Source organism: Ceratotherium simum, chromosome 1 (assembly GCF_057802395.1).
Source record: "Ceratotherium simum simum isolate JZ-2026a chromosome 1, ASM5780239v1, whole genome shotgun sequence".
Classification (NCBI taxonomy): Eukaryota; Metazoa; Chordata; class Mammalia; order Perissodactyla; family Rhinocerotidae; genus Ceratotherium; species Ceratotherium simum.
Window position 1 is genome coordinate 97,305,043 of NC_141900.1, and position 27,450 is coordinate 97,332,492.

The window sequence follows — 27,450 nt, forward strand, 5'->3', positions numbered from 1 at the left end:
CAACCAGACTTCCCTGTACCTCTGTGCCAGCAGTGAATCCACAGCACTGCACAGCCAGCTGCCCTCTGCACAAAAATAGCAGCCACACTCCTTCCTGAGGCCCCTGTCTCACCAGGGGAAAAACTGCCTCTATGAAGTTCTCAGCATACTTCCCAGCAAGCGGATCTCTGTCTGAGGGGCGCTGTGAAGAGTGAACCTTAGTGTGACCTGAGGTCCTTCATCAGGAAGAGTGTGTGTGTGTGTGTGAAAGTGCAAACAGCACTTAATGTTATTCCACTCAATTCAGAATATTCTGGTAATGAGTAAAGCAGAGGAACAGCAGTGTCCAACATGAAGTTTACATTTCATCTTCTTTTCGGTGGAGAAGAGTAGAGCAGCAAGCAGCTGAGCTTCAACTCCGAGTGATCTGGATTCTCCAGGTCTAACACTGTTATGTAAAGTTGCCTTGGGCTTCAAAACCATTGAATACCAAGCAATGGTTCTCTGCAGGAAAAAAATTCTCAATAACAAGTTATAAAACATGCAACTAAACAAACCACTTAAGAGAAATGTTAGTAGATGCATCAAAAAGCAACATTAGACCCAAACGAGATCAAGTGTAGAGTTAGCAAAAAGAGACTACAAACCAGGTCTCTACCTGTGGGCACAGAGCAGGGTTTGAGTCTTCTGAGGTTGTGGAGGGCAGATTAAGGGAGGAAGCTGATTCTTACCATTCCTTTGGCTTGGATTAAGATTCATGAGCTCCTCGATATTTTTTTCTTGTAAAATATTAGAAAATGATATGGGCAATAATGTCATTCTTCCCTACCCTGTATCTCTCCTTGCCTTCTTATTGGTAGAAGTCTGCACCCAATAGCAACGTTTCTTAACTTGGGATCCATTAACTCGGAGACTGGGAGGTCCACAGTTGTGCCTCACGGGTCATGCAAACCCCCTGTGCGGCTGCCCCATGAGCCCTGCTGTGCCCACGTGCTCCCTGGAGCCTGCCCAAGAAGTGCTGGCTCAACAGGACCTGCTGCAGAGAGGGGAGCAGGCTGCTTGCTTGGTGAATCCTCTCTTCACTAATCTACTGAAAGCCTAACAAGAGACTAAATGGTGAAACTGATGAATCACCACTTTGTTAAACTATGGAGTTTACAGTAGTTCAGGATTTATGGAAGGATTTCAACAGCCTTTGAGGATTTTTTTTTTTCAAGTTTTTCTTTGGCTACAGCCCTCCCTCCACCGCTGATCCTCAGCTGCTTCTGCCAGCTTGTTGGTCCAGCTTATTTATTTATTTTTCCTTCTTTTTTGTGCTAACATCTGTCGCCAATCCTCCCCTTTTTGCTGAGGAAGACTGGCCCTGGGCTAACATCCGTGCCCACTTTCCTCCACTTTACATGGGATGCTGCCACATCATGGCTAGATAATCAGGGCGTAGGTCCTGCCTGGGATCCCAGCCTGCCAACCCCGGGCTGCCAAAACGGAGCGCGAGCACTTAACCACTACGCCCCTGGGCCGGTCCGTTTATGGTGTGTTTTGATGTACAAGAGTTTAATTGAATGTAACTGAAATTATAGATAGTTTTTTTGCCTGTCCCCATTAAACAAATTCTCTCAAATGAATGCCTGAAAATATTTTCCTTAATTTATTCTAGTAAAATTTAAATTTTACTTTCACAGCTAAGAATCAATGTACCCTGTGCGTATGGACCTCTGCATGGTGCTGGGATTCCTCCCCAGCTCAGTCTCAGCTGGGTGAGCACCCTGGTCTGAGGGGACTCAGCCTTCCCTTCCAGCCCCTCCTGCAGCTCCGCCATTGGAGCTGCCACAGCTCAGGACTTTCAGAGGAAATCCTCTCACCCAGCTGCTCACAGGAAGGAGAGTTTATCTGAAACTGGATACACACAGACACCGCTGACCCCTCAGGTCTATGTTCTGTCCCCGCTGGCCTTGTATGAATCTGTCTTCCTGACACCATTTTCATTTCAGTCACAAGCCTCTGTCCCTGTTGTGTCCACTCCAGGTTGTCCCTCTCTCCTGTGCCCTCATCTCTGCTTCAACCACACTGTCCTCAGCTCGTTCCTCATATGGGTCCTGCTCCTCCCACCAGAAGTCTTCTCCACTCCCAGGCTGTTCTCTGTCAGCACAGGTCACTCCTTTGTTGTTCTTCTGCTCCAGATCTCAGCTTACCCAGCACCTCCTTAGGGAAGCACTTCTTCGTTCTGTTGCTAGGTCAAATCCCTGTATTATCAGGGCTCAGAGCTTATACTATTCACCAGCATTTAGCACAGTTGTCATTTTACATGAACTAGTGTGACAATTCAACAGAAACCTCTCCCACTCTAGACTGTAAACCTCACATCAGAGGGACTGTGGATGTTCTTTATTCCCCATGTTATTCCCAGCACCAACTGCAGTTCTGGGCACCAGTGGACAGTCTTTAGGGAATGGATGACTCATGGAAGACCATCCAGGCTCCCACTTAGACCATCCCAGAGGTCTGGTCACATCTGCTGGGACCTTCCATCCCTTTGTCTCCTGGGATCAGGTAGGTCCTGAGACGGATGAGAAATCCTTATCACAGGCTTATGTAACTGGATCTGAAGCCTTTCGGCAGGGCTGCCACTTCCTATCTTCCCATCAGCTTCCTCGAGGTGTCTCTTTCTTCAGTCTCCTTCCCTCCAGCCCCCAATGGATTTGAAGTCTCCCACATGGGAAACCTAATCACTGACAGAATGATCAGAAAAAGAATATCAAAAACTGTTTTAAAAGATGATGGAGAAGGAAACAAAATGGCTTCTCTATTACATTAGGGAGGGTTTTCCCAAGGCACGAGTATCTCTTGGATAAATTAGTGGCCCTGAGGCCTGATACCCCGAACTGTATCGTGGATGTCCACTTCCATGTATCGCTGGGCAACGCCAGAGACACAGAGCTGAGGTCACTTGTTCCTGTGCCCCAGTTTCCTCCAGCCCACATCCTGACTGTGGTGCAGGAGGCTGTGCAGAGCTCTGTCCTGCTCTCCCTCCATTGCCATGAGAAAGGCTGTGACAGCCTTTCTCCATTTACAGAGAGAGAGGCCATGTGTTAGTCTTTGAAGAATCATGAGAGTCTTTCATGATAGAAATAATCAAATACACGATCACCTATGATGGCGCAAGGATAGACCTAAGTCCGAGTTTTGCCTGAATAATTCATATCAATGCCTTAAAGACTAATGCAGTTTCATCTCCTTAGGCAGTGAAGAGCAAAAATAGACTACTTATTTCAAAGAATTGAACCTTAAAAAGACTGGAGTTAGAACATTTTCTGTAGGGACAGCATCTCTTCCCACTCATTTCAGAAAACCATATTTGACAAAGCTGTGATGTACTGATGAACCCTGGAAGAACAGCACCTTCAGCATTGTAATAATACTGCTACTTGAATTAAAAATAAAAGATGAGCATTTCTAGAGCCTGTGAAAACATAAAAATGTAACTTATTTTTATTGAGTTTGGAAATGCAGGCACTGGAGGGTGCTCATTTACCTTCCTTTTCAAATAGGGAATTATTCAAAGCTTAGTCTAGAATGAGAGGTCAGATCCTTCACTCCCTCATGGTGTCAGGCTTTCATGGGTAGAAGCCATGTTAATTCATAGTCAGGACAAACTGAAATCAACATTGAATGTGTCGACCTCCCTGCTCACCCACCTCGCCAGGCAGGGGCCAGTCATGGGCACCAGGATCTTGTGCTGTTTTACACTTGGCTTATTCAAAGAAAATGGGCATTTATAACAGGGCCTTTGTGGATATTGCCCATTGAGACACCAAAAATTCTGCAACCTGTATAAGTGTCTGAATTGAAAGCTCTTGTATGATTAAGCTATGTTTTATAATTTGAAAATAAATTAACAGTGTATAAAAAAAATGTTAAATGTTTAATTATCCTCTCCCCTCTCCAAACACACTCCTATCCAATCTCGCCTTTAGTTAGTCATCAATATTAACACTTTGGTATATTTCTTCCCACCCCTCTTCTCTACACTCATGCAAACCTGTCTACCCAAATACACCTACAAAAGTGGGGCCCCTATACACATTAACTGCCACATGCATACTTTTTCTCACAATCTACTTTAACATTTTTTTTTAAGATTGCTATGTTTAGACCTAAGTTGCTGCTAGTAGCTGCCTCTTATTACACGATGGGGGTAGACAGGTACATTAATGCTCTGCCATCATTGTCTTATACCCTGCCTGACTAATACCTAAGTGCTGCCAGATCTTTCCTAAAGTGACTGAATGGCCCCTTTGTGCTCCCAAGTTCTCTTCACCCAAAACCTAGTTGATGAGGCCAGTTCTTCCAACTCTTACAGTCCTAGAGGTCTGAGAGCTGCAACCGTACTTCCTTACATGAGGAGACAGGCAGGGAGGAGTGGATGGACGTTTATTACACCCACCAGACTATACAGTATCTCAGGTAGTCCTCATAAAACATTGTGAGGGGTGTTCACTCTGTTTTACAGACCAGAAGGCTGAGGTTCAGAGTGTTAATGGGCTGGGCATGGGTCTGAGAGCTAATAAACGGTGCAGCCATATTTCAAAGTTCAGTCTGTTTGCACTTATGTGGGAGGATATAGGAGCCACAAGGTCACTGGAGGTTGAGGAAGGGGAGGTTTAGAACCATTTGGTGTTGTCGGTCTTCAGGTCAGATACCAGGGGTGGGAGGGTCCATGTGTGTCCTACACCACTGGAGGTAAACACATCACGACATTGACAGTGGAGAAGTGCTGGAGAGCGTTGATCAGTGGCCTGGCCCCAGAAGACCTGAACTTTGAGAAAATTATTCCTATCACAAGATGCAGCAGAGACACGGATGTGGATGAACCAGGGAAGGGAGCTCTGTGAGAAGCTATTGTTAAAATGAGGGAGGGGGAGAGGCACCTAAGAGGTCGCTTCATGTATGTGAAATGTGGAGGAACACAGTGTTAACTCAAATCCAAGCTGGTTCTGATCAGTTTTGCTTTTTTAAGTGGTTGGAAGGTGGGATGATTTATTTCGAAGGTGAAGTTAACATCCATACTATTCCTTTTCCTTGTGAAGGCTGGTGAAGAAGAGAAATAGTGAGGCTGAAGGAGCCACAGGGTAATTGTTTAATGGGGCACGCTAATAAATCATTCAGTGTTCAAGAAGACTCTCAGGGGCCAGAAATGGATCCATTTTCCTGCATAACCAAGTTGGAGGAATCTTCTCTTCTTTGGGAAGGATTGTGATTCTTGTTCCTCATATGAAGGGGGCCACCAATGAGGCTTTGAAAGTTATGCTGGGAATGAAAATGGGAAATTAATTACTCACAATGCAGCCTGGTAGGAGCCCCAAGAATCGGTTCAACCTCCCACCCCGTTTTTATTGTTTAACTCTCCCCAGAATGTTAAGGATAAAACAGTTCTGACTTCTTTTGAAAGTAAGGTTTTGGAACATTTATTTATTTTAGAAGTGATTTAGAAACAAAAGAGGCACCATGAAGTGGATTAGGACAAAAAGCAGTATGGAGATTAACGAATTAATAGATGGAATTGTTTTTTTTTACTTTCAGAGTGAATGGAAGATTCCAACTTAGGTCAGTACCTGCCAGAGGCACCATTTCAACCCTTGAGGCTATGAACTGTGAATTCAAACTCATTTCAGAACAAAGACATGGCTATGGTCCCATCCATCCTAATCCCCACATATCCCACTGCTGCCCAAGCCAGGGACAGGACAGGCAAAGGCAGGATCAAGGTCAGAAATAGGAGAGCTCAGAGGAAAGACGATCAAGTCAGCATCTTATACTGTAAATTTGAAGTCCTGTTGAAACGTCCAGATGGAAATGTCCAGCTGACAACGTGAAAGGAACAAGAGAAGTGAGAAGACCGGCCAGATGGGGAGTGTGGGGTGTGGGAACAGAAAGCTGACCAAGGAACCTAACAGATTCAGTGTGTACTTAAATCCTCTTTGAATTACCATTTTTCATTAATTCTATGCTTCACAATTTTTCAACTTTTAACATTTCTGTTTATGAGTAACAGTATTTTTTTTCTTTCTTAATGGTACATAATAGAACGGTGCATCTCAGAGTTGCTGGCATCTTAGATGTAATTAATTAATTAATGTCAGGTAATTCTGAGGCTCAGAGATGTCACTATGGGAAGTGCCTTTTGGAGAGAAGAGACGTCCCTCCTCCTCTGCTCATGCTCACAAGGGCCCCTGACCTGATGAACCTCCCATTCCTGCCCTGATCTGCCATGGGCTCCAGGCTTGTCTGCTCCTTGATGCTCTATATCCTGGGGGCAGGTGAGTCCTCAGAAAACCAAGCAGTTTCAGTCTGTGTGTGTGTGTGTGTGTGTGTGTATGTGATGATTACGATTGTTTTCCTCATTCTGTTACCAAATTCTGTCTCCACAGGTCACACAGTGGCTGGAGTCTCCCAGTCCCCTCGGCACAGGGTCACAGAGACAGGACAGGATGTAGCTCTCAGGTGTGATCCTATTTCTGGACATACCTTCCTTTACTGGTACCGACAGACAATGGGGCAGGGCCTGGAGTTTCTGACTTATTTTCAGGGTGATATTGCATCAGACACATCAGGGATGCCTAATGATCGGTTCTCTGCTGGGAGGCCCGAGGGATCCTACTCCACTCTGAAGATCCAGCACGCAGAGCTGGCGGACTCGGCCGTGTATCTCTGTGCCAGCAGGTTAGCCACAGCATGACACAGTCACCTCCTTCCTCTTCACAAACCCTCCTGTGCTCACCTCTCCTCATAACCCCAGAATCCTGACAAAGGAGTCGCTCTGCTCTTCCCTCATCAAAAGGAACAGCTGCATTTGGATCCGTTGTTCTTCTGACAGAATGAGGTCAGGGAATCACCTTCCAAACACTGGAACAGAGAATGTTGGGTAGTAAGAACCGTAAGGATTTCTGGGATTTCCTTTATATGGTTCAAGATTCTACAATTGTGATTGACTATCAGAGCTTAGTTTCAGGTACAGTGAAATATTCTCTTATTAAACTATAAAGTTTCAGCATATTCATAATAAACTCCTATTACTGAGTGTCCCTAACTCAGACCACACTATGTCCAGGTGTGGGCTAGCTGATCCAGCATCCTATAAGGCCATATGCAGCTACCAGCCTTAGAAATAAATAAATGAGAATCCTTAGTAAGAACTGACATTGAAATAATTATCCAGAAGCAATTGTCATGCATAATACTGCATATTAAGTATGTTCATATATTTCTTTTTTATTTCTCTTGACAATCATGCAGTCGTTCTGCATTTAATTTTCTTCTTCTCTAGTCTATTTTTAATAGAAATTTGAATTTAGCTAGGTTTAATAAAACGTAACCCCACTTGAGAAGGCCTTAAAGGGAACTGAGTCAAAGAAGACCTGAATGACAATTATATTGACCATTAAGAATTCTTTGAGGTTTCCAAAGCAGGTGTGCAAATTTACACTCTCATCGGAGGTAAATGAGAGAGTCAGATGGCATGCACACATGTACATACACACACACACAGTCTGTGGAATACTTTTTCACTATCTTGATGTCTTTTGATAAACAGAAATTCTTAATCCAAAAGCATTCCTTTTTCACCCTTTTTGGTTTGCATTTTTTATTTTTGCGTCTAATTTAGGAAGTTTTTGCCTTCTTGAAAATAGTCATGTTTTCTTACATTTTCTTCCAAATTATTTATATTTTATAATTTTTGCATTTATATCTATAAAGCAAATGGAATTAATTCTTCGTATATGAAATGAGGATGAGATCAAGTTGTATTTTTCCATGTGGTTATCCAAGTGACCTAATACTATTTGTTGAAGGATAATATTTTCCTCACTCTTCTGTAGTATCACTTGTCATAAATCAGTCATTGTGTACATGTGGGTCTGTTTTCTTGGATCTCCATTCTGTTACATCATCTGTTTTGTCAGTTCTTGCACTAATAACACACTGTTTTATTTATTATAGCTTCATAATAGTCATTGATAACTGGTAGTCTAATTCCTCAAGCTTTCTTCCTTTTTATTACGGGTTCTTGACCCTTTGTATTTTTCACATGTATTGTAGAATCAGCTTGTCAAATTCTTCAAGAAAAAAAATGCCTGCTACTAATTTTTTGCTTTTTGTTCCCAAGTGACTTATCTGCATCACAAAAGAAAGCTAAGAATATGAATGAGGATAAAAAAATATCTAGCAACCAAAAAATGTAAAATACACAATGTCTGGCATCTAATCAAAGATTACAGGTATGCAAAGAAGAAGGAAAACATAATCCATAATGTGTAGAAAAATCAATGAACAGAAACAAACCTCAAAATGAAAAGTTGGCAGAGAAAGGTATTAAACACCTATTATAACTGTATCCCACATGTTCAAAGTCAAGTAGAGAGGGGAAAGATATAAAAAGATCCAAAACAAACTTCTAGAGATAAAAATACATTTCTATGATGAACAATACACTGATTGGGATTAGCATCAGCTTAGAAATTACGAAAGAAAAGACAAAAGCACTGGAAGCTGTAAGAATAAACAATTGATAATGAAACACAGAGAGAAAAGAAAAGGGCATCAGTGAGCTGTGGGACCACTTCAGGTAGCCTAGTGTGTAACTGCCCAAAGGCAAGTTTTTTACATATAAATTTCTTTACAGAATTATTGGCTGTTTACATCAAAATAATTCCTACACAGTGTGAGGTTGATAATATACGTAAAAGTAAAATGTATGACAACAATAGCAATACAGGGAGGGATAAATGGATAAATATCACATACTGAAAGGTTTTCATAATCTATGGAAAGTAGTACAACATCACTGGAAGGTAGGCTGTGTGAACATGGAGACGTAAATCACGGACCCTGGAGCCACCACTACTGTAACAAAACACAGAGTCGTGGCTAGTAAATCAACACTAGAGATAAAATGAATTATCACAAAAACGCTCAATTAATCCACAAGAAGGCATAAGAAGAAGGAAAAAGGAAGAAAGCAGAGATGCGACTAACAGAAAACAAATAGCAAAATGATAGGCCTGAGTGTAACCAGATCAATAATTACATCAAATCTAAAAGTCTACATGCCCTAATTAAAAAGTATAGATTGTGATGTTGAATAAAAAAGGAAAAACAACTATATGCTGCCTACCAGAAATGCACTAGAAAGACTCAGAATGTAAAAAGTAAAAGGATGGAAAAGATGGACCATGCTAACACTCATCAAGAGAAAGCTGAAGCTGCAATATTAATATCAGAGAAAGTAAATTTCTGAGCAAAGAATATCATCTGGATAAAGCAGATCATATCCTAATGATAAAAGGGCCAATCTATCAAGAAGACATAGCGGTCATAAAAATTTATGTGTCTAAAAACAGAGCTTCAAATAAGGAAGCAAAACAAGTAGAACTGCAAGAAGAAATAGACAAATCCACAATGAGAGTCTGACATTTCAATACCTCTCAGTAATAGATTGATAAGTTGACAGAAAAAAAGAAATCAGTAAGGGTATAGGAGACACGAACAACGTTGTCGACTGACTTGGCCTAATTGACGTTGATGGAATACTTCTCCCAACAGCAGCAGAAACACGGGCATACTGACCATATACCAGGATGGACTGTAGACTCTGGGCATAAAAAAAGTATCAATACATTTAAAATAATTCAAGTCATGCAAAGTGTGTTCTCTGACCACAGAGTTACTAAATTAGAAATCAACAGAAAGATCTCTGGAAAAATCCCAAATATTTGGATTAAATAACAATATTATAAATAGCCCATAGGGCAAAGAACAAATCAAAAGGGAAATTATGAAGTGTCCTTAACTGAATAAAAATGGAAAGATAATATATCAAAATAGGTAGGATGCCACTAAAGCCATACTTAGGAGAAAACTGAAGAATAGGAATAATCCCCTACTCATCCTCAGGCCAGCACTGCTATGGACCCAAATCCAACAAAGACATTAGAAGAAGAGAAAACTACGGAGCAATATCCCTCATGAACACAGATTCGTAATCCTTTTAAAATCCAGTGTGTTAAATCCAACAACATCTAAAAAGGATAAGACATCATGACAAAGTGGAGGCCCTGCCTGTCCATTCCTCCTCCACCCCGCAGTGTGTGTGTGTGTGCGCGTGCGTCTGTGCACCAGTGTGTGTGTAAGTAATAATAATAAATAAATTTAGAACTTTTATTCTCTTTTTGGAAAAATGTTTGCTTCATGCCTCCCTCACGAGCACATGCAAAGGGTGAGCTTGAGACACATAAATATCAAATCAGCAAGAGCTGTGCTGTGCCCTGGGGGATCCTGATGCCGAATGTAGTTAGTACCTGCCTGCTTGGGCAGCGTCACTAGCGGTCCTGCACAACTGGCCACTTGAGGGCACTGTGGATCCACTGAATGAGCCACAGCCTCTAGGAGAGGGAAGGTTAAAGGACAGATAGTCTTGGTTTGGTCCCTGCATCAGGGAGATAATTTGGTGAATCAGGGTTAGTGCTGGCATATGAAGGGTTGATCACAGTCTTCTCACATGAACTGACACGCACGTGTGTCAGGAGGGAGCCAGGAACTTCACCTTGCAGGAAGTAAGGCCTCTCTTAGAGCCTACATTTGGTGGAGAGTATGATGGGGCTTCAATGGGGCAGCCTGGATAATCCAAGCCAGGTGGAGAGAAAGGAGAACTTGCTCTGAGGACACTCGAGAAGCTGTGGGGGGATGGACCCTGCCCAGCCTAGCTCAGCACAGCCAGGTCTCCCTGCTCATTAGGTGGTTAGACAAAGGGGAGAAGGCTTGGATCAGCTGAGCCTGTTCAGGGGGTGCAGGGTGCCTGCAGGAGCCTACAAGGACAGTAACATCAGAAGTGACATCACAGGCAAGCCCTCCAAAGGGAGAAAAGGGAGAAGCAAAACATCTGCTCTCCACCCAGGAGGCCAGAGCCTGAGTAGATGTCCCATCTTGTCCTGCCTGAATCTGCCAGGGGCACCCAGGTCCTCTGCTGTGTGAACCTCTGTCTGCTGGGGGCAGGTGAGTCCTTAGCTCAGGTGGGACGTCCCTTGAACCCTTGACTCGCTGGAGTATCAGACTCCTTCCTGTACTAGGTCTCCTGCTTCTGTCTCCTTTCTCCACAGGTCCAGTGGATGCTGGGGTCATCCAGTCCCCAAGACACCTGATCACAGCCAGTGGGGCAAGGCCATTCTGAAGTGCTATCCCAGCTCTGGACACAACAGAGTTAGCTGGTTCCAGCAGGCTCTGGGGCAGAGCCCTCAGTTTCTTGTTGAGTATTATGAAAAGAAGCAGAGAAATAAAGGAAAAATCTCTGATCACTTCTCAGCTCAGCAGTTCAGTGACTACAGCTCTGAGCTGGACATGAGCTCCTTGGAGCTGGAAGACTCAGCCTTGTATCTCTGTGCCAGCAGCTCAGGCACAGCCCTGCAGAGTTACTGGCTCTCTGTGCTCAAACCTTCCTGTCCCAGCCAAGGATGTGACGGGGGAGGGAGTGGCCTTAGCCAAGTTGTAGGGATGCTTGTAGTTTTTTTGTAACACTCTCTATGCCCTGCCCAGCTCAGCCAGAATACTCCTGAACATTCGGGCTCTAGGTTCACTGAGTATTCTTCCATCCCTGCCATCACCTACCAATTCCTATCAAATGGCATGAGTCCCTACTCTGTGCTAGAGGGCAGGTGAATTTTGTGTGTTTTAAGGCAAGATAGACATCAGTATGCCCACATTATAGATGAGGACAATCTCAGTATCCCATTTTATAGATAGGAAGCTGTAGGTCACGGACTTTCCAAACATTTCATAGTTAAAGTATCAGAGGCAGGAGTCAAGCCTACATCGCCTTGCCCCCAAAATCAATGTTCCCCTAAAGTTCCATGGTGTTCACCAGAACTTGGTCAATAAGATGTAGAAGAGCACTGTCTCTGGCATTTCAAGACCAGCTGAGCTGTGGTGGGGAGGTCACCCATAATGGTGTGTGGTCACTATAGATTATGGCCTGCCACCTTCTAGGACATATAACCTCAAGCCAGAGAATGTGTGTTTGTCCAGTCATAGTTCCACGTAGAGTGGGGCCATGATATCCCCGTGGTACAGGAGCTAAGTGACTAGGGGGATTTACAGACTCTCAGAGGATTAAGCCAAGGAAACAGAAGCCCTCTAGGAATTTCAAGCAGAATAGGAGTTAATAAAGGGAATTCATGCATCTAAACCATTGGAAAGTCTAGAGGAGGGAGGGTCTCCGAAGTCTGCAGCTTGCTCTCAGGGCCACCACTTTCGATCAGAAAATCTTAAATTACTCTTCTGCCCAGGTCAGGAACTGCAGAAAACAGGTGAGAGTCACAGGTATGAAATGTGTGGTCTAGACATTTACAACCTGCAGGTACAAGCTTATTAGTGAACACAGATGGCTTCAATTCTACTCCTTTATGTGAACTTATAGAAAACTTCCTTAGTTAGTGCTCATTTTCTCTGTGCCATATACTTAAGTACAGTTTTTCAATTTATTTTCTTAAGAACCACATGAGATAGAACAATTTATCCACATTACAGTAAAAAAGCTGATTGTTAGAGAGTTTGAATAATTTGCTAAAGGAGGCACAACTAACACATATGGGAACTGGGACTCAAACAGGCCATTCTGACTCACCCCCATGTTTTAGATCACCTCACTCTCCTGCATTCGGGTAGAGGGAGACATCTTCAGAATTGGAACACTGACCCAGAAGTCCCTTTCAGAAACCCTGGATCTGACACACACCATTTGCACAACATCTCTCACCTGGGAGGCCACGTGATGAAGAGAATAGACCTCCAACTTCGAAGACCTTCTGTTCATATTCTGACCCCCTTGGGCTGGTGACTTAGAAAATATTTATCTGAGTTTTCACATTTGTTAACTGAGGCCAATAAAATGTGTGTTGCAGAGATCTTACACAAGCAAATGAAACAAATTGCCTAATACAAAGTATAGGTTCAAGAAATCTTAGTTTTCTATTAACTCTCTGACAAATCTCAGGTCTAGCACAATTATTTACTATGTGCAATTCTGGGATTAAAGGCAGGCGTGGGTGATATTTGCCTGATTCACCTATGTTCTAGACACAAAGTCATCTGAAATGCAAATACAGTCATCACATTTGTAATGTGAAATTAACTACAAAGAGTTGCCTCTTAAGGGAAAATGAAAATGTGACCCATGACAGCACTTCCTGTTTGATATTAAGTCTCATATGCAAGAAAATGTGATACCTCCAGAAATTGTGGTTTCAGAGCAATTGGTGATCACACAAAAGGTATGATAGATGAAGAGACAGTTTCGTTTGAAGAGAGACCATCATAGAGGAGCCTCAAGTGCCTTCCATCACATCCCTGGCCCACCTCTGATTTCAGCCTCAGCATTAAGCTCGTGCTGACAGCCCCTCCTCATAGGCATGCCTGGAGTCCCTCTACTTTCCATCCCAGAGCCTTCTCTGTGTCATAGGATCCCACTTGGCCTGTATAGGAGGGTAGCCAGAGCCGCAGGGTGCTAATGCTCCTGGTGGGAGAAAAGCTCCAGCCTCTGCATTCAGGCTTCAGAGGATTCTGAAGGCATTCCATGCGTTTATCAGCAGGTTCCAAGGGAATCCATCTGTTGCCCTAGTACAACTTCAATAGTGCACCTTCACCCTGCTTTTCTCCTTCCCTGCTCTCTTCCTCCTGCTTCCTGGGATTATTTCCCAGATAAACTACTTGTACCTAAGTCCTGGTCTCAGACTTTGCCTCCAGGGGCAGCCTAAACCATGACAGTGAGAGAATGACGGGGCCATCAGAAGACCCTTCCCTTTGGAAGAGACCGCCATTTTTCTTTAATTCATATTGCCATCCATTCATTCAAAAAGTCTTATAATCACATACATGAACAAATATTTTCCCAGTTCATTTTGGGTTATTTTGAATTCCCAACAGACTCACGTGGGTCTCTGCTCCCTTAAAGCTGTGAACCTATTTGTAACTGTGTGGACTAGGGTTATGTTTACAGAAGCAGAGTTTGTCTGGACTCAGAAAACTATTTATTCCTTTCTCCATTCGTTCAACAAACACATATTGGATGCGGGTACAGAATAGATCCAGGTTTTGTGGGGCCTAAAGCTTATAAAATTTAGGGTGCTGTTTGAAAAAGAGAATAGAAAAATTTTTTAGTCTTGGAAAGGTCTTGTGCCAGTGAGAAGGCCTGAAGTTATTCTTCCTTGACCTCATGGTCAATCCACCCTCCACGTGTAGCTACTGCTCCAGGTGCTTAGGAAACATGAGTGCATGCTATCAGCAATGCCAAATTTGTGACTCAATAAGTAATAATTAATCTAAAAATAAATTGAAAAAGGGATATTCCTGCTAAACCCTTATCTCTCTAAAGAAATTAGGATATTGTTGAGAATACTAACATTATGGATACATCATACCTTATTATGAGAACAGTCCTCAGATCTCTGGGATTACATGTACCCTTCCCCAAAGAATGTGACTCCTAGCTGAAAAACTCCCCTTTTTTGCACTGACCCAGCTATGGGTAGTAAGCTCCCTAGCTATGTGGCTCTTAGTCCCCTGGAAAAAAGTGAGTCCTAGGCATTAATGGGAAAGCCCTTAATGGGTTTGCCAGGACCCAACCCCAAGCCTTTCCACGTGGTGCTACGTCCACCTCCTACTTGTCTCTGATTTCTGATTTCATGTCCTTTCTCACTGTTGTGTGATTATAGGAATTACCCATCAAGATTACATCAAGATACGCAGTCACAAAAATATGGAAACCTCACACTGTGATATGACCTATAGATGGAATAACAGTGTGCACTGGTGTTGACTGGCTGTAAGTTTTGTACACAGCATTTACGATTCAATGAATGTTCTTCCATTTGGTGGGTGCAAGGCCTCCTGAATAGAGACAGAACATTTCCCTGTGACCCTGAAGGCATGCGACACATGTTTCCCTGCGTGCATATCTCATCCACTTCGCTGACTAGCCTCCTCTCTTTTTCACAGAAAGCACAATAGCAGGGTTTAAGTGGTCCAGTCCTCCGTGGCCTCATCTGAAACAAAGGGAGGAATCTTCCCATGAGAGCATAGAGACCTGAGCACAGATGACAGGGCTCCCATCAGTTGGTGAGTTGTGAGACAAGATAAAACAGTTCTTCAAATTCCAATGATCCTGATTTGAGATGGAGAAATTTCTGGAAATCAAGTGATGTCCACTGTAGGCTGACATCCAATTATCCAGAGTTAGGCAAAGAGAAAAACTAGTAAAAGGTATTTGGAGGCAAAATTTGAGCAGATAAGTCACAAAAGCACCAGACTGCCGTGAGAGTCTTTCTTGGTCAAGAGAAATATTATGAAAAATTATAATAGTATACACAAAAGGAATCGTATCATTATGGGAATAAAATATGCATAGAGGAATAAACTTCTTTACCAAAAGTGAGGGGAAAAGTATATATACTTATAGCGTTTCTTCAAAAAACAGACTTACAAATTATTCCCCTTCCATTACACTTTCAATTATGTATGTATGTAAATAATTGATTTGTTCCTGTGGGAGAGGGGTGTGGCAGGTTAGCTCTGCAGCCCAAGCATTTGCTGGGGACACTGCCATCACTGAGTCACCAAGAGCCCAAGTTCTATTCCCACACAACAGAGCTGAAAGACACAGGATTCTGCCCTGGATCTGAAATGAGCACCAGGCTCTGCTTCTGTGTGGCTCTTTGTTTCCCGTGGACAGGTGAGTACTGGTCACAGGTGGGTTCCTTCTCTGGGATTCCCAAGACCTTAATACAAGGCCTCCTCTTAGGATGACAACATCAGACTCTGTCTCTCTCTATTACAAGACATACGGATGCTCGTGCTGGAATCACTCAGAGCCCAAGGCACAAGATCACAGGGACAGGGAAGAAGGTGACTCTAACATGTCACCAGACTCAGAACCATGACTATATGTACTGGTATCGACAAGACCTGGGACATGGGCTGAGGCTGCTCCATTATTCAAATGGTGTTGGCAGCACTGACACAGGGGAAGTCCCCGATGGGTACAGTGTCTCTAGACCAAATACAGAGAACTTCTCCCTCATGCTGGAGTCCGCTACCCCCTCCCAGACATCTGTGTACTTCTGTGCCAGCAGTTACTCCACAGCGCTGCATGTCTGCCTCCACTCTGCACATAAAGCGTAGTTAGAAAGACTGAGGTTGCCTTGCACTCATGAGGCCTGGCCCAAACCCCAGGAAGCCCCTGCCTCCACAGGAGCCACAGAGCTCTTGCCAGCATGGGCCCTTCCAGCAGTGGGCAATACCACCCTCAGTGTGGTATATGTGTTGGGCATTCCACTACAAGCGGAAAACATTCAATTAGTACCCCATTTTATAGATGAGGAAACTGAAGAAGAAAAAATATATGTAATTTTCCAGAAGTCCTACACCTAACAAATGGTGGAAAGGAGATTTAAACACAAGAAATTTGGGACCAGATTTTTTTTAACCATTTACAAACCATTGCAAACAAAATTTAAAATATAGATTCACTAAACTGGAGGACAAAAGAGAATTCCTTAGAAGAGCTAAAATCTTAGAAGACAGTATTCTCATGAGAAAGGAAACGGAGGGCCTCAAGGCCAGGACAGACAGATTTAAAGGGAAGAGGAAATGAATGTGAGTTCAATTGCTCTCAAAGGAGTTATTAGAAAAGAGAGATGTATTCTTAGTTGTTACTAAGGAAGACGAGATAAATAGGCCCAAAGAAGACTAACAGGGAAAAAAACGCAGGATCTCAGAGGACACATTGGAACCCACAACTCCCCAGAGGAAGATGGCATGGCTCTCAAAGTCACACCTATGTGAAAGGTCACACACAATTTAGACAGTTTTGACAGGAGACTCCTGGAGAGATCAGTTGAAAATACCCAAATGTTATATCAGCATCAGCTATGGCCTGTGCCCTAAACAAGAATGACTATTAAAATATATTTTATATTTTATATATTTTTATTATTTATATTGTTATATTATATTTTATATTTTATAAAATATATAAATATTTATATTTTATATTATATTTTATATTTTATAAAACAAATATATTTCAAAAATATTATGAATATATTTATAAAATTATGATTCTTAGGGGAGGCTTAGAAAAAACGGGGTATATTAAAGAAGAAGCATGAAAAACAATAAGAGTACCTTATAGATGGGCTTGCTCAACAGAGAAATTGAAGATATGGAATATTTGTTTTAATAGTGCTTGTTTTGGAAGATTAAGATGTTGTTAATTTCACATCTCTCACTGGGGAAGGTCACAGAGACAAAATACAGACGAATAGTCAAGATTAATGACTTGGGCCAGGATGCAAACATAAAATTAAAGAATTTAAGTCCAGTGATTATTGCTAACACTACTTGTGTTTGAGAAGGAACAGGATGAATTTTAGCAGCATTTTTAACTTTGAGAAATTTAACTTAATCTTTCTTACAGGATTAGGACATAGCAGAAGGAAATAAAATAATTAAATTTGCATCGTTCTTGTAGAAATAAAAACCTATAATGGACATAAATACTATAAAGGCCTGCAACATTGCAGATTTGAGAAAAGAGAGAGAGTTGATGAAAAATAATTGATGACTTAGATTGGTCTCTCTTAGGCCCTCACAAGGAATTTAATAATGAAAGTAGTACATATTCAAATTCGGGGTATCTCTGGATATTGACATTTTATTATATTACTGGTAGTCCCTTATGATGTCATTTAATCATGCCATTGATCCTCTATTTTGTCATAATGGGAAATATGATGGACAGATTAGGAAGGAAAAGGAGAACGGAAAGCTTATTCTCAGTTTTTCAGCCAGTGTGGCCTTGGAGTTATTTAATGACTATATTGTTGTGCACCATTTCATGTCCTCTGAGGCCCAACTTAACAGCCCAGCTGAGGTTCCAGGAATGCATCCAAAGGAGCAGTAATTGACATTGAGGGAGAGCCTCAAGGTGAGAGCAGCAATGTGCTAACAGACGACTTCTCTCTTGCTGATCACAGGCATGATGGCTAAGCCCAATGTGTTAAGAGAACACAAATCCTGAGAATTTTAGGGAAAGCACTTACTCCCACTCTCTATGTGGGAGGTTCTCTGGAGCAATGTTCCTGGCCCGTCTCCCTTCCCCTCACTCTTCTCTGTGGTCGGAGAACTGAGTTATCTGATTAGCGATTTTTGAAAGAAGGAACTGGGCATGCTCAAATCAGACTCTCCCACTTCTATCCTTGTATTTGTCGGCCTGTGAAGAAGTGCTGTCTGTTCTCCTGCCTTGGAATTATAGTAAAATTAGTGAGCAGAATCTGTTCAGTAGGGAAGCCTGGCTGCTAGGGAAAAGGGTAGTCAGGGGAGTAGCACATTCAGTTTAGGGGAATTCTAGCTAGCCCACGTAGCTGCACATTTTGGTCCCACCTTCACCAGCAATGAAGCCTCCGTTTGGATTTCAGTTTATCTGACTTCAATATCTCTCTCTCAAATGTTTTCAATCCTAGAAAGAGGGGTGGTTATTTTGAACCCCTAAAACATCAACTATAACACCCCCATTGACCATGTAGAGATGGAACACAGCACAGTTCACTTTGGGTCTTGATACAGGACTCATTTCCAATGACCTGCCCCACTGGCCACTAGGGGACACTGTGGTTCCACCACCCCACTCAGCGCCTCTGGGAGGAGCTGAGACAGCTACTGGACAGTGGGGCTTAGTGAGAAGCTCTGGCTTGGTCATTGAATCATGAACATGATTTGCAGACATCGAGCAAGTGTTGGAGAAAGAAGTAAACTGTGGGCAAGCCTGGAATGATTGCCATGCAAAGGGGCCACTAATACACACAATAGTAGAACCACACAGGCCCAATTAAGATAATTTTTGTGTGTGTTCTGGGAAAAACATACAAGTGGAGAAGTAAAAGAGCAGACGTGATTCCCATCCCCCTCCATCCTCCAACCCAAGTCTCATTAACCCACAGAGATGTGTATTTGGTGGGTAATAGGTACACTGCAAGGACCATGGCCAACATTCTAGTAGAGCAAGACTCTGCCCCATAACACTCTACGTATTCACTTGGACAGGAAGGCAGGGCAGGGTCCATCTCTTTGCCTACATAATAACAGAAACCCCTTCCTGGTGGAAGACAAAAAAGAACATCTTGTTCTGTGAGTAAATGCAGATCACTGAGCCAGCTCTCCGCTAAATTACTGAAAAGATTTAGGAAATGAGCCTCCAAGGCCATCTGTCTGCTCTGTGGGGAACCTCGGAACCTGCACAGGAGCGGGGAGAGGGAGCTGGTTGAGTAGAACTGCGTGTCCTGACAGAGGGAAAGCAAAACCGCTCCTGTGTCAGGGACCTCAGAGAAGCTGTTGGAACGGGCTTCCCTCTAAACCCAACCCGGTCCCTTCCTCCTGCTGTGAGGGGAATTTTCAGGCAGGGTCCTGAGTGGAAGGGCTGACTGTGCTCTAAGGCAGAGGGCCCTGAACCTTCAGAAGTCCACAAATACAGTAACATCACCAGAAAAAAATCAGCAATGCCCAGAGTGACTTTAAGTCTGATTTTTCTCTCCACCTAAGATCAGAGCACTGAGGAAGGAGCCAGCCCACTCTTGTTCTGAACTTGTTACACGTCACAGCTTCTCTGTTTCATGACCTCTTGTATCCTAGAGGAGATAAATCCTGGACACGAGTAAGAAATCCCCATGCTGGAATGCTATGCCCTGATTCAGAGTGCTTTCTATGTGACTCTGCTATTATGGCCCCTTGTGCGCCTGGTATCCAGCTCTGCCTTCTTCATCCACAGGCCGTAGATGCTGTCCTGAAACAAGCAGACACTGGACCAGGAGCGAGCGTGGCTGATTCTCAGCTGTTAAGAGAATTTCATGATCATAACTTCCAAGTAGTTGATCAGATGTTTCTCTTGTCTTGACAGACTCTCTTTGGGAGGTTGGAGGAGTGTAGCTCTGTGCCAACAGCAAAGACATGGAGCTGATGTGTTCCATCTTCTCTATGGGCAGAAATCTTATTCTATCCATCCCCCCAGAACCAGGTCATTTTCCAAATGTCCATCTCTACCACCAGAAAAAGTTAATCAGTGGGTACTGGTTGCCTTAGTATAGGGAGAAAGTCAGATGTTAATCACTGAAGAACTGTCCAGAGCTTTGCTAGATATAAGAAGAAGATTAGAATTAATTGGCGAGTGCTTTATTGTGGAACTTCAAGGAAAGTTAAAGCCCTCATTTATCACTGCTCAATCCACACCAGTGCCTGAAGGATTAATGCAATTTTGAGCTTTACCATAGAGAAGTAAAATGAGACCCCTTATATGGTAGAGAATATAAGAGGCACTGGGAGAAATACAAGAGGCACTGGACTGTGGGCCAGGGGGAATCACACAGCACAGGGGCATTGATCTCTAGCCTTCACTAGGAATATAATCTTCACAGTCTTATCTCTTCCCAGGGCTTCCATTTAGGCCACTTTGTGATGAGCATGGAGGCCAAGTCTAAATGCTTCCAAGAGGGACCTGGGGCAAAGTCCTAACTTAGCAAGGAATTATCTTGATTTTGTGTGTCTGGGTGATAGGCATTGCCAGTGAGAGGAGTAATGAAGGTCTTGAGATTTAAAAAGGAGTGTATTGATGCCCAGAATTTGAGGTGCTGATGGCAAACCCAAGTGGAAATTCCAGCAGCCGGTTGATATCTGATACACAGAGAAGGCAGAGTGGTAGAAGCCCTGGGGCTGTGAGAGGTGACACCTGATGAAGGTGCCTGGAGTCTCTGAACGAGCCAACCACATCCCAGAATAGTTATGACCTACTCCAGTCGATCTTTGTGGAGGATTGATGTTCACCTTTGGAAGGAGATCCTCTGAGCAGGGACAAAGCAATGTCACTTCCAGGCCACTCTCCACCTTGTGGAGACAAGAAGGACTAGAACCCCCCACCCCTCTGCTCATGCCCACAAGGGCCTCATCTGGGTGAAGCCTCCGGCTACCCCACCTGCCATGGCCACCAGGTCCCTCTGCCGTGTGGCCCTTTGTCTCCTGGAGTAGGTGAGTCCCCACAAATAAAGAATCTGCAGTTTTTGATATTCCCAGGTATGTTTTCTTTTATGTTCCTTAATCTGTCCCCAAACTCTGTTCCCTTCCACAGAGACCACAGATGCTGGAGTCACCCAGGAACCTAGGCACCAGGTGACAGATATGGGACAAGCAGTATCTCTGAGATGCAAGCCAATTTCTAGCCATGACACCCTTTTCTGGTAGAGGCAGATCTCAGTGCAGTGACTGGAATTTCTGATTTACTTAGGCAATCAAGCTCCTATGGATGAGACAGGGGTGTCCAAGGACCAGTTCTCAGCTGAGATGCCTGATGGATCATTCTCCACTCTGAAAATCCAGCGCACAGAACCCGGGAACTCAGCCATTTACCTCTGTGCCAGCAGGTTAGCCACAGTGCTGCAGAGTCACCAGCAACTTCTGCAGAATGCCTCACTTCCCTTCTCCCTCCAGTCCCCAGCCCTTGTAGCAGTCTCTCTAGGCTCCTCCCCTATCAGCACAAGGACCTCGGTTTGGTGTTCTACTGTCCCTTGGGAAGGCAAGAACAGAATGTAATGAGGAATCACATTAGGAAACTTTCCACAGGAAGGCAACAGGGGGCTGGTTCTGGGAATTCCTCACTAATTCACCCAGAGGGTGACTGAGTCCAAGATTGAGGGTGAATGTCACCCACTGAGCTTTCGAGGGATGAAGTAAGCTTAAAACTGTGCAGCATTGCACAGTGATAGTTATCTAGCCGGGAGCATTTCAGTTATGGTTAGAAGTCCCCCGTTCACCATCAGAATGATCAGAATGGTTGAACAGGTCATAGTCACAGCCTCAGAACCACCAGCCCTTTCCAATTTATCCTAACTGTTCTCATTATTAAGTTTTCCATAATTGTCTTCCTAATTTTAACAAAAAACTTTTTTCACATTTTCAAATGATCGTCCTTTTAAACTTTTCATTTAAAAATAGTTGCAGATTCACAGGGAGTTGCAAAATATGACAAAGGGGTCCAGTATACCCTCTATCCAGTTTCCACCAATGGTTACATCTTACATAATTATATTAAAATATCAAGACCAGGAAATGGGCACCAAGTGTGCAAGCAGTTCTAAGTCATTTTTATCACATATGTGGGTTCATAAAACCATCACCACAGTCAGGATACAGATATATTGCAACACCACAAAATCTTCCTCACTTTGTAATCACACACACACACCCCATCCCTAACCCTTGGGAACCACTGATCTAGTCTCCATATCTATAATGCTGTCATTTTGAGAATGTTTAATAAATGGAATAATACAGTAGGTGACCTTTTGAGACTGGCTTTTTTTACTCACCATGTTGCCCTTGAGATGCATCCCAGTTGTTACTTTTATCAATGGCTCATTTTTTCCTTTTTATTGCTGAGTAGCAGTCCATGGCCTGGATATACCAGTTTGTTTAGCCATTCACCTATTGTAGGACATTTTGGTGGTTTCTATTTTTTGACTATTTCAAGTAAAGCAGCTATATATAAACATTTATGTATAGAATTCTGTGTGGGCCTAAATTCTCATTTCTCTGGGATAAATTTATGCCCAAGAGTGAGACTGCAGGCTTATATTGTAAGTGAAAGAGTATCTTTATTTATTTTTTTATTTGTTAATTTTTTTCTGGTCAAGAAGATTATCCCTGAGCTAACACCTGTGCTGATCTTCCTCTATTTTGTATGTGGGTTACTACCTCAGCATGGCTGACTACTGGTGTAGGCCCATGCCCGGGATCTGATCCCACTAACCCAGGCCACCAAAGCGGGGCACATCAAACTTAACCACTGTGCCGTGGGGCCAACTGTGTGTATTCTTAGTTTTTAAGAATGCTACCAAATTATATTCCAGGGTGGATGTACCATTTTACATTCCCAGAGATTCATTTTTAATACTAGTAGTAATTTCAACTTACATGTAACATTCCACTTTATCATTTCCACAACACACATGCAAATAACTAAAAGAATAGAAACGTGGTAGACCCAGAGACTTTTTTCTATGGGTGTTTTTGAACTCTGCTCTTCAGAAATGTTTGAATTCTGTCTATCCAATATCTAACTGGGGTCTGCCTCTTCAGTGTAGCTATCACTGCCTGCTGCTGTCTGAGTGCTTGTGTCAGCGTCCTAGAAAGCTGTGAGTCATTGTCAGCCGTCTGATTCATAACCAGGGAGTCCACGAGGATGCCTCCCAGGTAGTTAGTTCTACCAGTTCCAAGTGTACACCCTGCCTCCTCAGTCTCCTTTGCACACAGCCCCCAAGCACGCTGGGGTCACACAGACTCCACCATAGCTAGTTTCCATGAGGTGACAGACATTGAAGCTTAACAGCGAAAAGAATGCCAGTTACAGATTTATATACACAGGACTGGTTCATTAGTACTGCAGGAAAATGATACCTATGAAAATTTCCAAACTCGTCAGAAAAACATTTTGTAAATGTGATAGGCTGAATAATGACCCCCAAGCCCCTCACCCGACGATTTCGATGTCCTCATTCATGGAACCTGTGAATGTTGCATTATATGGCAAAAATACGCTTTATAGGTGCTATTAAGTTAAGGACCTTTAGACATGGAGATTATTCCGGATTATCCAGGTAGGCCCTAATGCAATCACATGTATCTTTATAAAAGGGAGGCAGAGGGAATTTGACACAGATGGAAGAGGAAAAAGCAGTGAGACCACAGAGGCAGAGACTGAAGTGATGCAGCCATAAGCCAAGGAGTGCTGGCAGCTACCACAGGCAGGAAGAGGCGAGAAACAGATTCTCCCCTAGAGCCTCTAGAGGGAGTGGGGTTCTGAGGACACCTTGATTTCAGCCCAATGATATAGATTCTGGACTTCTCTTCTTCAGACTGTGAGACAATACTCTCTGCTGTTTTAAGCAATCCAGATTGTGGTAATTTGTCACAGGAGCCACAGGAAGTCAATACGCTCCAACATGTGCTGTTAATCTGAGACTAGGTAAAGAAACTCGTGTCCTCTTATTATTGTTTGTAAACCTCACTCTCATGTTTTTATCTAACACCCATCGCCAAACTGTAATGAGAGAAAATGAGTTTGAGACTCCCATTACTCTGAATGAGAGGAGCTCCTGTATAAATTATGGAAGAACTGTTGAGAGCTGTGTTAAAGGACGAAAGTCAAATTATGATTACCAGAAATGTAGGTCAAACTTCCCTAAGAAACAAATATTTTCTTCCCCAAGAAAAAAGACATAATTTTTTGTTGTACAATGAATTCCACACTTTAAGGTATCAATAAGTATCAGATTCCTTCTGTAGATACGTCAGTGAAAACTGCTGTCATTAGATACTTGCTATGACATGAGTCACTATGCTACAGACAAGGAATATAACATGGTATCGAGACCTATAGAAGAAATGCGAGCTCCCAGATCAGCTCAGTGCTCAACACATGAATTCAGCCCCTGTAACTCCAACCATGCTAGAGAATCCCAAGTGCTTCCAGAACAAATCTGACGCACTGCATAATTGGATGGTTTTGAGCCTCTGTGATTAATAGAAAGGGAAGTCCAGGGAGCTGACTTGAAGCTTATGTGTTGAGTTAATCTTTTGATACCTTAAGTTTGAAGTGCTGTTGGCAAAGTTGTTTATACAATAAATATTTGCTAAGCATCTATATGCTCTTGGCTCTGATGTTTGTTCTGTTTTTTTTTTTTTTTTTTTTAACAAAGAAATATACTTAATAAGACCTCAGGATACAAGATCAATATACAAAAATATACAAATATCAATTGTATTTCTATACACCAACAACCAACTGAAAGTGAATCTAAGGAAACAATCTCATTCACAACAACAACAAAAGGAATGAAACCACGTAGGGATAAATTTAACAAAAGGAATGCAAGACTTGAACATAGGAAACCTATAAAACCTTACTGAAAGAAAATAAAAATCTAAATAATTGGAAAGATGTTCTCTGTTCACGGATTAAAGACTCAATATTGTTAAAATGCTAATTCTCTCTAAATGGATCTGTGAATTCAACACAATCCTGATCAAAATCCCAAAGACTTTTTGTCCCCTTGTCTGGGTTGTGTCTTCCCCTGACCACTGAGAAGCTCTAATTTTCTTTCAAGATTTAATTCCAGCATTTCCTCCTTTCCAAAGAGTTTCAGGCTTTGTTTTATGTTCTGGGCATACATCAATAAAAAAAGAAGAAGAAGAAGAAGAAATTCATTTCTTCATGTTTACCTTTTATTGGGGGGAGAGAGAGATAGAAAACAAACAATAATTATAATGTATAAATAAAGTATATATTATGTTAGAAGGTAATGCCTGCCATGGAGAAAAGAACAAGCAGACTAAGGTAAGGGGACCAGGACTGCCTGAGTAAGGAGTGTTGAAACTGTCAATAAGATTTCCAGGGTAGGGCCCAATGAGAAAGTGACCTTTGAGCAAAGACTTCAAGGAGATGAAGGAGAGAGACATGCAGACACCTGGGGGAAGACCATTCCAGGCAGAGGGAAAACCTGGTACTAAGGCCCCAACAGATACTCAAGGACCAACGAGGAGGCGAGCATGACTGGAAAATGAAGGAAGAGAGCAGGAGGTTATGTCAAAGAGGTAATGGGGTGGGTGGATCCTACAAGACCTTGAAGGCCTATGAGCTTTACTCTCTTACTCTGAATGAAATTGACAGCAGATGATTTGGAGCAGATGAGTGGCATGGTCTAACATGTCCTAGAAAGCTTAGTTTGACAGCTTGTTAGGAAGTAAAGTGAAAGCAGGGTGACCAGTTAGGAATCTATTGCAGTAATCCAGGCAAAGGATGTTGGTGGTTTGCTCCAGAGTGTTAGCAGTGAAGGTGATGAAAAATGGACAGATTCTGTGTATATTTTGATGACAGAGTCAGTTGAATTTCCTAATGGGTTGTCTATAGGGTGAAATAGAAAAAGAGAAGTCAAGGACAACTCAAGTCAACAACAGAGGGAGCAAGTCAACAACAAGATTTTCAACTGGATCAACAGGAAAGCTACTCGTGGAGCAGAGTTGAGGATAATTTTTCATTTTCTGAGCATACTGAATTTGAGAGTGGGGGCAGCAAAATCTTGATTGGAGCACATTTAAGAAAGAATGGAAAAAGAGAACTTGGAGATAACAAGTATTGATAATTAGAAATAGCAAGAATAGTAACAGTGGACACTGTAAGTGGAAATATCCCACAGTGTTTAGGGATGTGATACAAGAGAGAAGTTAGAGCTTAGTGACGGAGTAGGGTCTAGAAATTTGACTCAGGAGCTATGGGTGGTGACTTCTTCATGAACATATATGATGTTAAAATCTATTTAAATGCATAAACAGGTCAATTTTTATTGGCATCAGTTCTTCTTCGTCATTCCCTCAAGGGGCAACCTTCTTCAGAGGTTTCTTTTATGTTCCTCCCTCCCTAGAGGGAGCTCCCAAGACTGTGGACATTGGTTAACAAGGTGATGTCACTGCCAGGCCACACTTTCTAGGGACGACGGGACATGGATTTGCTTTTATTTCTGCTCATACTTACAATCTCCCTCATCTGGAAAAGTTCTCCTTTTTATCTGGATTCTGCCATGGTGTCCACACTTCTCAGCTTAGTGTCCCTTTGTCTCCTGGGTGCAAGTGAGTCCTTCAAAATGTAAGTATCTCCACTTGGCCCTCTCCCAGTCCACTCTTGTCATGTGTTCTATGTTCTTGTCTTTTCCCACAGGACACACATCAGCTGGGGTCACTCAGTTCCCCAGCCACAGGGTCATAGAGAAGGAACGAGCTGTGACTCTGAGATGCGACCCAATTTCTGGACATGAAGGTCTTTATTGGTACCGACGTGCTGTGGGGAAAGAGATAAAATTTCTGGTATACTTCCTAGGAGAGTCTAAATGGGATGAATCAGGGATGCCCAAGGATATGTTCTCAGCTGAGAGGACTGAAGGGACGTATTCCACTCTGAAGATCCAGCCTGCAGAGCTGGAGGACTCTGGAGTTTATTTCTGTGCCAGCAGCCAAGACACAGTGCTTCAGAGTCATGCCCTTCCTGTAAAAAACCGGACCCTTTTCCCCTCTCCTCTCAACTCATGGCAGCCCTAAACAGAAGTTTTCCTTGTGCATCGTGCCCCAGGAAGAGAAGAGAGGGAGAACCAGAATTGTGTTTCAAGAAAATTTTGGTGGGGATATTTGTGATTTGGGGGATTTCTCACGTTCCTTACACAGAACTCTATCTACGCATTTCTGTTTTTTAAGCGCGTGTGTGTGTGATCCTGGTGAAAGTACAGCAGCTTCTTGCCAACCTCCCTGCTCTGATCTGAAAGGAATTATGATTCTCGT